The 12,016-nt window shown below is 38.6% G+C and overlaps 1 protein-coding gene across 1 annotated transcript in view; it reads left to right on the top strand.

Moving 5' to 3' along the window:
• WFDC3 (WAP four-disulfide core domain 3) overlaps positions 1–12,016 on the top strand; it is a 38,576-nt gene that overhangs the window by 24,305 nt on the left and 2,255 nt on the right. The window lies entirely within an intron of this gene.

Genomic DNA, 12,016 nt, shown 5'->3' with positions numbered 1-12,016 from the left:
GGGACAATAGGAAAGGGCTCAAAAGGCACTGCTGAGATTGTGAGTGACACAAAGTCATCACTCTCTAGCCTTTTAATGTTCTCTCTGCCCATAAAGTCAGCTAGCTTTGGCACAGCCCGATGCATGAGACTTTTCCTAAGGCCATATAAAACATGCAAGGAAACACAAAAACAGAAACACAGTGAAAGCCACTCGGGGAACCACACTCCTGTGGTTATGTTGCTGTAGCACACAGGGGACTTACCTGTTTCTCTTGGTCTCCCTCCTATCAATATGGTGAGAAGTATAGTCATATTATAATGGCCAGCATCATGGTCCAAGTCCTTCCTGCTCTTTTTTGCTGTCTTTAGGTGGCCTCAAAGTGGGACCGAAGCACCTGGCCTCATTAGAGCAGCTGCCCTCATTGGAAATACCTGCTATCTTTCTTCTCCCAGAGTATACCCACCCTGTTCCACTAATCATGGTAACTCTGGAAGTCTCAGCAAATTGAATAGAAAGGTGAAAAAAAGTACAGAAAAGCAGAAGTAGACCATAATCCTAAAGTGGGATTTGTATCTGATTAATCTCATTTCCCACCTATAGTCCCATTTTTTGGTGAAGGTAAGGGTGAGGACTATATTGAGGCCCCCATACCCCCAGACATCGAGGGAAAGGAGGAGAGTGTGAATGTGCCACTGAGGTCTGCCTGATCACCACTACAACCATCATGGAAACCTCTGGTCTTGTCCATTATGCCCCCTGATAGATTGTAAACTTCCTGAGGATGGGAACTATTTCATTTTTGTCTTTGTACACCTAGCATCTAACACGGTGCCTGGCACAGAGAAGGAACTTTAAATGCATGTTGATTAATAAATTGATTTGCCTGGGGCAAGGCTGGCCAAGATGGTTCTGTGCCCTTTGGCTTGTTCTATTCTGCCCTTGGGTGGTCCTTCATGCCCTTTGGAGGAATCTGAAGGCACCAAAGAACAGTCCAGACCGGAACAGATACTGCTTTGACTAGTCATGAGCTGTATCGATTCATCAATGTACAGAGCGTACATGCTAACAGTCTTTTCAAGAGTTTGGCCTGAGCCCAGGGAATACTCTGTTCTGTTAGTATTAGCAAGGGGGTAGCCCAGGAGGAGGGGCCACTCTGAAACGCCAGAAAGAGTCCAGGATGAGGAGTCAGGCAGTCTGGGTTCAACTCGTGGCTCTGCTGTTAACTTATCTATGAACTTGGATGGGAATAAAATTACATCTGAATTTCAACAGAACTGGTTTCCTTTATAATCCTATGTATTTTATCATATGCATTTAAAAACATTATTCTGAGAAGGGGTCTACAGGTTTGGCCATACTGTCAAAGGGGTCCATGACAAAAAAATAATCTCTGATGTAAACTTAGGGGCTAAGGTCCCTTCCAGCTCCTTCCATTTATGGGTGACGGCCTAAGATCTCTTCCAGCTTTAACATTCTTTAGTTCTGTGGCTCTAATTTGCCATAACGGTGTTGGACATTTCAAATGAGATGTCCTGTAGATTTCTCAAACCCAACACATCCAAAACAGACAGTATATCTTATTTTCTTTTCCCCAAAACCTTTCCTTCCTCTGAATCTCCTTATTAACGTTTCAGGGACTACTGTCATCCCAGGGTCACAAGCTCAATGCCATCCTCGGTTCATTTCATGAACTCACCTCACACACACCAAGTCAAGTCCTGTTGTTTCTACCTTTACGACTTCTCTCATCATGTCCCCTTCTCTCTACTCGTGTAGCCCCCACCCTGGTGTAGGCCCTTAAGGATCCTCACACAAGACTCTGCATCTCCTGACTCGATGCATTTTCACTGTGTGTTCCCTCAGGCTTGGAATTCTCTCCTTCCTCGCCTTGATTTCTTGCTTCCCTGGCTTCTTTCAGGTCCCAGCTGAAATCTTACCCTCTTTGTGAATCCCTCACCCTTAATGCTAGTACCCTTCCTCTGAGATTATTAGCTCCAACTCATGCTATCTATATCTTGTTTATACAGTCATTTGCATATTGTCTCCCCCATTTGATTGCCAGCTCCTGGAGGATACAAGGACTGTTTTTGCCTTTCTTTGTATCCCCAGTGGTTGGCAGAGTACCCGGAACATAGTAGGTGCTTAACAAATACTCATTGACTTGACTTGAAAATCAGTTTTATAAATATGAAGACTCGCTAGATTTTCATCTAGCTCATCCCCTCTCACCATGGCTGTGTCCTCAAGGATATGGCCAGGGCGCTATTCTCTTCTCTCTCCATACTAACTTGCTCAGTGATCATATTAACTCACATGGGTTCGATGATCATTTCTATGTCAATGATTACCAGATTTGTATATCTATGTCTAACTTCTCTCCTGAGTTCCAGTCTCAAATTACCAACTAGAACTAGATGTTCCATAGGCATCTCAAACTTGACATATTCAAAACAGACCCGCAACCCTTCCTTTCTAAACTTCTCTATTACTATTGTGTATCCTCCAATTACCCCGACTCACAAGCTCCATGTCATCCTTGACTTCTTATTCACACTCACCTCACAAATCCAATTTATTGTCAACTCTTGTTCCTACCTTCTATCTTCACAATGTCTCTCATTAGTGTCCCCTTCTTTCTATTTAAACAGTCACCACCCTGGTGCAGGTCTTCACCATATGCCTAGACTATTGTAAAGGTAGCTGTTCCTTGCCTTAAGTTTCTCCCCACTACAATCCACCCTACACTCAACTGCCAAGATCATTTCCAAAAAGTATAGTTTGAATGTCACCCCTCCCTTTCTCAATACTTCCCAGTGGCTCCCTATTACTTCCAGGATAAATTTAAAATACTTTATTTGACCTTAAAAGCTCTTTACAACTTGTCCCTTTCCTACCTTTCTAGTCTTCTTACACTTTATTCCCCTCCATGTACTCTTCAATCCAATGGCACTGGCTTTCTTGTGGTTCCTTAGAGAGGAATTTGTTGACTGACAAAGTGATACAGAGTGAAAAAAACAGAAAAGAACAAAATATGCACTAATTATAACTCTGTAAGTACAAGTACCAATAAATAGCAACAAAAGTCATCTTGGTATCACTTTGTATGATTTATACACACTACTTTTGTTCCTTTCAATAATAAGTAAATAAGAGAAGTATATGGTTACTTGTAAAATAATTTACAATTACTTATTTGTATTGTTCAGTTTTTGTCATTTTAATTATCTTTCTTTTGCTTTTGTTTCTATATTTGAAAGATCATGCATGCTGTAAAGCACATACATGTCCACACACAGGTAACCAATATTTCGTGTCTGAAATAGTTACTCAGAGTGCAATTATCTTACAAGCCACCAGGAGACATTCCAAGCTCAAGCTCTTCCAACTTAGTTCCAAGGTGTCTTTGTGAGCTTTGTCTAGGCTCTGTTTTGATCAGTTTGCTCACTACCAAATGACTATGCTCAGATCACAGCCCCACTAGTTGCTTTTCCATGATTTCTACCAAGGCTATGAATATTCCAATATTAATTCGCAACTAACTTAATTTCTTCCCCAACTTTCTGTGACCTGACAGGATTACTCACATATCATGGTAAATTCACTTGACTACAGTGAAAATGAAGTTAACAGGTCATCTTTAAACCTCTGGAATGGTGGTCAACACAGTGAGATCTGAAATCTCTACCTCCTTCACGCAGTCTTCTATACTTGGTGTAACCCAGGCACACCCAAAGGCTGTATTGGGAAAGGATGATCCATCTTATTTTGATCTCAAAAGGAAAAAAGTATGAGGCTGTCTCTGCCTTGACTTACCACTTTTAAAAATATGTGTTTTATTTTTTCCAATTACGTAAAAAACAATTTTTGACATTCATTTTTAAAATTTTTTAGTTCCTGCTATCCACATCCAAAGAAAGAACTATGAAGTTTGAATGCAGATCAAAGCATACTATTTGCTATTTTTTTCTTCTGTGGTGTCTTGTTTCCTCTTTCTGGTGGTTCCTCCTATTGGTTCTAATTCTTACTTACAACATCACTAATGTGAAAATATGTTTAATAAGAATATATATGTATAGCCTATTGCTATACATATGTATATGTATAGCCTATTGCACGCCGTCTTGGGGAGGGAGAGGGAGAAAAATTTAAAACTAAAAAGCTTATGGAAGTGATTGTTGATAAACAAAAATAAATTAATTTAAAAAAATTGTTTTTGAGTTCCAAATTCTCCCCCTTGCCTCTTCCCTCCCCTCATTGAGAAGGCAAGCAGATTATACGTGTGCCATCATACAAAACATATTTCCATATTAGTCATGTTGTGACATAAGAGTGTTGGACATTTCAAACTAGATGTGAGGTTCCTTAATCAAACCTTATGGATTTGGAGGGTGGCTAGCTACTGGCTAGCTGAAGAATCGGCCATATCCCCTGTTATGCTTGCACTTACATGAACTGATGCAAAATGAAGTGGGCAGAACCAGGAGAACATTGTACACAGCAACAGCAATATTATATGATGATCAGCTGTGAATGACTTAGCTATTCTCAGTAACACAGTGATCCAAGACAGTTCTGAAAGACTTACGATGAAAAATTCTATCCACCTCCAGAGAAAGAACTGATGGAGTCTGAATGTAAATTGAAGCAAGCTTTTTTTTTTTAACTTTATTTTTCTTGGCTATTTTTGTTGTTGCTGTTGTTGTTGTTGATGTGTATGACTTGTCACTCTTACCTTCCATGGTGGAGTTGGATCTGTGACAACTCCTATGTGATGCCTTCATAGATTCCTCAACATTCCTCCAGTTGCTGGACACTCCACTGATTGGCCATTGGAGGGGGCCCATGGCCAACTGCCATATTGACATTTTTGTCCTGCATGTGTCTAATATGTTTCTCTGGCATCTCCCGGTGCCTTCCCTAGCATCTTTTCTATAAAACACCATGACTCTTTCTCAAATGAGGAAGCCAGGTGGAACAATGGATCGAGCACTGGGCTTGGAGGTGTGCTGCAATTTCCTCAATTATAAAATGGGGATATTAATAGCACCTACCTCTCAGCATATTGTGAGGATTAAGTGAAATAATATTTTCAAAGCACTTAGTACAATGTCTGACACATAGCAGGTGCCTAATAAATGTTCGTGTCCTTTCCTCTCCTTCCTCCTCATAGTGCCCTCATAAAGATATCAGGATGATTTTAGGCACTCCGTGTAACCACTTCTGTTATATTAACTTGGAGGTTACTCAGCCCCATATTGCTTTTCTCTCTGACACTTTTGAGTTGCAGACAATGTAATAGAAACTTGCATTATCTGTCCAGCAGAAAGCTGTCACAGAAAATGTTACTTTAATAGAAAATAAAACAAAATGTACCAATAAAGCTAATGTTGAGGGGCTAGTGGATAAATTTTAAAAACATCTTTATTGTTAACTCCTTATTTTATGATGTTAGGAGAAGTCTCTTGGGATAATTCTAAGAAAACCAGGAAAGATTTTGTGCCTTGAGATATAGTACAAAACAATATACATTTATTAAGCACTTATTGTGTTCAGAGCCCCATTCAGGGCATTGGGGAAGATACAAAGTTTAGATTAGACATAGATCCTGACCTTATGGAGCTCACAGTCTAATAGGAGGATAATAGTCAATAAACATTTATTAAGCATTGTAAGTAAAGTGAATTTTAGTGTGCGTAAGGTGGATTTTTGTTTTTCTTTCTTAAAGTTTTCTTTCCCAAGATCCATAGCCATAGCAATCTCTAATTTCCAGGCATTAGATATGAGTTCTCACGATCATGGTTAAAAACAGTTTCTACTCTGCAGTCACAGTAGACATAGGATGAAGTAATGTAAAATTGTGAGGCTACTGCTGGCAATATGCCTTCTTTGTCTGTTGCCCTATAAAGCAGGTGGGCACTGGTCAGTGACTGGGGACCCCCTTAGGAGTGAGTGCACAAGCTGGAATGCTGTGCGTGCCTTGATTGGCCCCCATCAAGGCTTGGGAGGGGGAATCTCTGTGAGCTTGCCTCAAACCCAATTGAGGCTTGAGGGAATTTTGGGGAGTGCACAAGTTGTGCTAGTCTCAATTGACCTCATTGAGACAAAGGGGTAATTGCCACCCCCTTCATGCCAGCCCGTGAGAGAAGGGTTCTTAGGGAATGCTGTAGGAGTTGGTGCACCCATTATTAGCAAACTGTCTTTGAGAAGACTAGACCAGAATATAGTAAACTTATTTAATCCCTTATTATGACTCCATTCCTGTCTTCCTATCCCACTGCATCAAAAGCGAACCTGCTAATGAGAGAGGTGCTAGAAGCCTTCCTGTGTCTCCTACCTAAGAAATGGCGTAGTCAGTGTGTTTGCCTGTCTAACAAGCACCTACTATACGCCAGGCACTGTGCTAAGCACTGGGGACCCAATAATGAAAAGGAAAGATGACCAGGACATACGATGTTACATGCTAAGTATATGAGAGAGTGAATAAAGTGCTCTTTGAGCTCGGAGGGGAAAGGGTGTTATCAGCAAGGCTGATCAGGAAAGACTTTGTGGAGTCCTTGGTACTTGAGTGGTGCTTTAAGGGCTTTATGGGTACTCAGCAAGCAAAGATAGGGAAGGTGAACATGCCAGGGGTAGGGGAGAATCTGAATAAAGTCAAAGGTGGAAACACAGAAGACATGTTTCAGGAGCAGAGTTGTCCAGTTTGGTAGAAACTTGAGGTGCATGATGGGAAGGAATAAATTTGGTTGGGTGAATCCATATCACAGAGTCTTGAATTCCAGGCCAAGAAATTTAAATCTTTTCAGCAACAAAGAGTTAAAGAAAATTTTTAGAGCGGTGAAATGGCATGTCCAGTGTAAGAAAGAGTATTCTGGCAATAATGTGAAGGATGGATTGAGCCGGAAGAGAAGTGAGACCCATCAGAAGGTTGTTTCAGTGGTCCAGACACAAAGTATTAAAGCTCGTAGCAGTGGGAGAGAAGAGGAGTAGATGGATGAAGGACAGAATTGAAGAGAAGGCAACAATATCCATGTGATGAATAAGGATACTGGACTTGGAGTCAGGCAGAAGACCTGGTTTCAAATGCCACCTCAGATGTTTACTAACTGTAATCCTGGACAAGTCACATAACCTGCATTAAATGATAGAGATAATACTGTGAGGGGAGAGCCTGAGGCCTTCACCATCCAAGGCATATTAGCCCATGAATATGAGCCTCTATTCTTTTTCTTTTTGTGTCTATTCTTTCCTGTTTTTAGGTAAAGGGTATTGGAGATGACTAGGACCTTAGTGAACTTCAAAAGGTCAAGAGGGCAGGGCACCAGGGTCCAGAAGCTATAGCCCATGCTCAGAGTGACCTGAAGCAACATCCTGAGTAATTTGCTCGATCTGGAGTGATATCGTGAGCAAACTTGCTTTAATTTTAAAATTTAAAAGGGGTAATGTAAGATTGAATTAAAACATAAAACTATGGGCTTGTCAGGATATTTCAGTAAAATGAATGTGAAAAAGATAAATGCTGCACTGGGGTGAGCATGCCTGACACAGTTACTTAGCAAGAACAAAGACTTTTTTTTTTAGTGATGTTATCTTTATTGAAATTCCAAAAACTTGTTACAGAACACACATAAATTCTCTTCCTTCACATTCAACCACTGACTAAGAAGAAATGTAAGGGGAAAAAAAGCACTTACTTCAGAAGAATGATTTGATCTAGAACCATTAAAAAATTCTCAATTGAGATTAATTTCCTTAAAATTTGATACAGCTGCATTTTCCATTCTTTTATTAAGAAAATTGTTAACATAATTTTTGATCATTAGTTTACAACAAAGCCTTATAATCCTCAACTAAAATAATAAATTAAAATCCATATAGTATACAGTGTGTGCACAGACACTGGCTAATTGTGGCAGGGTCTCTTAAAAATCAGAATGAGCTGTCATTTCATTTTTCAGAGGAGAGAACAAAGAATATTCTAGAAAATTACTTGGAGAAGAAGGGGAGGGCCAAGATTAATATGATTAATATGGTGGTTACCCATACTTAATGCAGATGAACACAGGCTTTTTATATGGTTCTATCAAATCTCTTTCATGCAATTTGGTACTTATTGTATAATATGACAATCTACCTTTTAAAATTAAGAGGGAATATCATGCAGTTAAATTAAAATGCAAAGCTACTTTTAAAAAGATCTTTTAAAGACTTTTTTTAGTCATGTAGGAACTGTTTGCACACGCTTGAAGTATCTATTGATTCAGAAATGGCTAAACAAATTGTGGTACGTGAATGTACTGGGATATTACTATGCCATAAGAAATTATGAATATGCAGATTTCAGAGAAGCAGAGAAAGATACATGAAGTGATGGAGAATGAAATAAAAACCAGGAAATCCATATACACAATGACTAGAACAATGAAAATGGAAAGAACAAACAGACCCATATTGACAGGCCACATCCAAGGATGGGAAGGTCTGAGGCTTCTCCCCTCTCCACCCCCATCCCCACCTCCCACCATCGCATTGTCTCTACTATGGAACTCAGTCAGAAAGACTAAGTGACTTGTCCAGGGTTAGTAAGCATCTGAGGTAGCATTTGAGAACAACAGAAAATGGAATATTGTGTATTTATAATGACTAAATTTGACCCTAGAGAAGAGATGAGAAAATACATCGCTTTTCATTCTTTGCATAGGTGGGTATGTAATGATGCTCATGCTATCAGATATGATTTATGTGCTAATTGTCTTTGCTGAACTACCTTTATTCCATCATTTTTTTTTTTTACAAAGGATAGGGAGGAGAGAGGAGAGGAGAGGATATATTTGGAAATAAAAGTGAGGTAAAAACAAAAGATAGCAACAGAAGTTAAAAACTATCAAATTTAAAATACCAAAGAAAAACAAAAGCTCTTGTGTTTTAAACCAAAAGAGCAATGGTAGAATCTCTTGTCCTATAATGGGGAAGGAGCACCTCAGCTGAGGAATCTAGCTAAGGCTAGAAACTGGATGCAGAGAGAAGATCCACCAATTTGTGTCCAATAGCATTGGGTCTGGCAGTGACGAGTGGCAAATAGAGGATGAGCAGAGCAGCGCTGACTGATGATCTCATCAGACCAGCATGGAGCAATGTTTGGCAGAAACAACTTGCCAGGCAACAGCTAAACATCTGTAATGCTCTGGAGAGGGAGAGGGTCCCACAAATGTAGTGAGAACTCTACATGGAAAGAAAGGGGGCTATCCTAGAGCATGGCTCGAAGGGAGGCAGTATAGATATCTCTGGCCCTCTTCTCCCCCGCCTTCTTCCAAGGGAGTCTTTCACTTCTGCTAGGATGGGAAGCAGGAGATGAAGTCCACCACTCTGTTCTCCACAGAGAGATGGTATCAAGCAGATTAATTATGTATTATTTATTAATTAATTAACTAAAATCAATTACTGTTAGCCTGAGAGATATGATTGAGTTCCACCTAACTTTTGATCTTTGTCATGGGGGGGGCTCTATATCTAAGGCTTGACCCCTTTCCCACCAAACACTAGTTCCACAATGAACACACATAGACAATAACAAAGAAAACCATTTATCCAAATCATAGCAAAACAAAAATGAGAGAAGGTATACATAGGAGAATACAGATGATATATGCAGCAATACAGAGTGAAGGAGATCTCTCATTTGGAGCAAAATAACTCAATTCCCTTTAAAGTCCTGGATCTCATCCAAGAGGAAACTCCCAGAAGTCTCTGGAGAAGTAAACTGGGAATAGGACATGATGGAGACTGCACACTTCTCTTATGTCTTCCCAGAGCCTTTTCCTTCAGCAACCTGAAGTGGGGTTGGCCTCTTCCTTCTTCAGTCTTGAAACGAAAGGTAAATAATGAATACAGTGAGTGAATCGTTTTTATAAAAGGACACAGAACAAGAAATTAAAAAAACTAATAAGCAAAATAAGTTCAAAAGGAGGACAGGAAGGGGGATTCCACCTGATTACTTAAGCAAGAGGAAAAAAGAAAGGAAGAATTAAATAATTATTAATTATTTATTAATTCTAACTAGTCATTAATTTTAAAACTAATTACCCTTTTTATTTAAAAGCAAGAAAGAAAAAGGAACTAATTAAACAGAACTCCAAAATCAGGGAAAGAAGTAACAAATGGGTGGTATGGGGACTAGAGAGTGAAGCAAAGAGAGTCTGTAAGAACAGGATTGCCTTAAAAATAGATTATGCTAAAATAACTGAAGATATGATACCGTGTTTACAGAGGAAGAGAGAAAAAAAATCCTAATATTAGAGACAAATGGAGGAAAATGTAAACTTAACTCTCATAGCTTTAAATGTGAATGGATTAAACAATCCAATAAAATAAAAAAGAGTGACAGCTTAGACAACAAAAATCAAAACTCCACAATCTATTGGTTACAAGAAACCTAAAAAACAAAGACATACACAGAATAAAAATGAGGGGCTTGAAAAAAATTTATCATACATCAAGCAACTTCCAAAAAAAGAAGCAGGAGTCACAATCATTCTATCAGACAAACCAAAACAAATATTCAAAATATAAAAAGGATAAAAAAGGAAACTATTAAGCACCTACCATGTGCCAAGAACTATGCTAAGCACTACAAACACAAGTATGAAAAGGAAAATCAGTCCCTACCCTCAAGAAGCTTACAATATAATGAGGGAAGACATCAAAAAAGAAAAACAAAAACCCAGAAAGAGTTACCTGGTGCAGGGGCATTGTAGAGAAGCAAAAGAAGTCCAAAATGAGTGTTGCTAGAGAAGTAAAAGAAAGTCTGAAATCAGTACAGCTGGTGAGAAATGAGGAAGAAACATCTGAAGAGATGTCAGTCCCATTCTCCTGCTTAAATGAAAGAGTTATGGCTCCATCCTCCAAACAGAGGGACAGAGGATACTGATGAGGTGTGAGTAACAAAACTGATTCAATCTTGCAAGATGATGAGATTTCTCAATTAAAAGTTTACAAGGACAGAATGGAGAAGTCAAAGAAGTCCAAAAGAAGTGCTGCTGAAGAAGTCAAAAAAGTTCAAAATAAGTGCAGCTGGGTGGGAAGTGAGGGGATGTCTGAGATAACAATGTAGTAAGAAAGAAATTGCTGGAGAAACCAGAGCTGAATGACTTACAATGTCTTCTAAATGGCACTACTAAAGAATATACATATTTCTCAGCACCATATGGAGCTTTTATAAACATTGACTCTATTCATAGAGATATTACAAACAATGTACGAAATCAGAAATAATGAATATATCCTTTATGGATCATAACTCAATAAAAATAGTAACCACTTCAGGGAATGCAAGTATAAATGCAGACCCAGATGGAGACTTAACCATAAAATCCTAAATGACTGGTTCAAAGAGCAAATCATAGAAGCAATTAATAATTATGTGATAGAAAATTATGTTGATGAAACAACATGCCAAAGAGGAAAATCATACCTCTGTTAACACTCATTAACAAAATAGAAAAAAGAAAGATTTGATGAACTGAATATTCATTTTTAATATTTATGTATTTGTTATTATTATTTTATTTTTCCAATTACATGTAAAAACAATTTTTAACATTTTTAAAAATTTTGAGTTCCAAATTCTCTCCCTCCCTCCCCTACCGCTCTCTGAAACAGCAAAGTAATTTGATTGTATGTTATATGTGTACAGTCATACAAAACATATTTCCATATTAGTCATGTCATGTTGTGAAAGAAAACACAGAGAAAAAAAAACACTAAAAAATAGAGAAAGTGAAAAAAAGGATCCTTTGATCTGCATTCAGACTCCATCAGTTCTTTATGTGGAGGTAGACAGCATTTTTCATCCTAAGTTCTTTGGAATCATCTTGGATCTTTGCGTTGCTGAGAATAGTTAAGTCATTCACAGTTGATCATTGTACAATATTGCTGTTATTGTGTACATTGTTCTCCTGGTTCTGCTCACTTCATTCTTCATCAATTCATACAAGTCTTTTCAGGTTTTTCTGAAAGTATCCTGCTCATCATTTTTTTT

Source organism: Vombatus ursinus, unplaced genomic scaffold, assembly GCF_900497805.2.
Source record: "Vombatus ursinus unplaced genomic scaffold, bare-nosed wombat genome assembly UNPS02014793.1, whole genome shotgun sequence".
In the NCBI taxonomy this organism is placed as follows: domain Eukaryota; kingdom Metazoa; phylum Chordata; class Mammalia; order Diprotodontia; family Vombatidae; genus Vombatus; species Vombatus ursinus.
The sequence above is the reverse complement of the archived record's forward strand: the minus strand, read 5'-3'. Positions and strand labels throughout refer to the sequence as shown.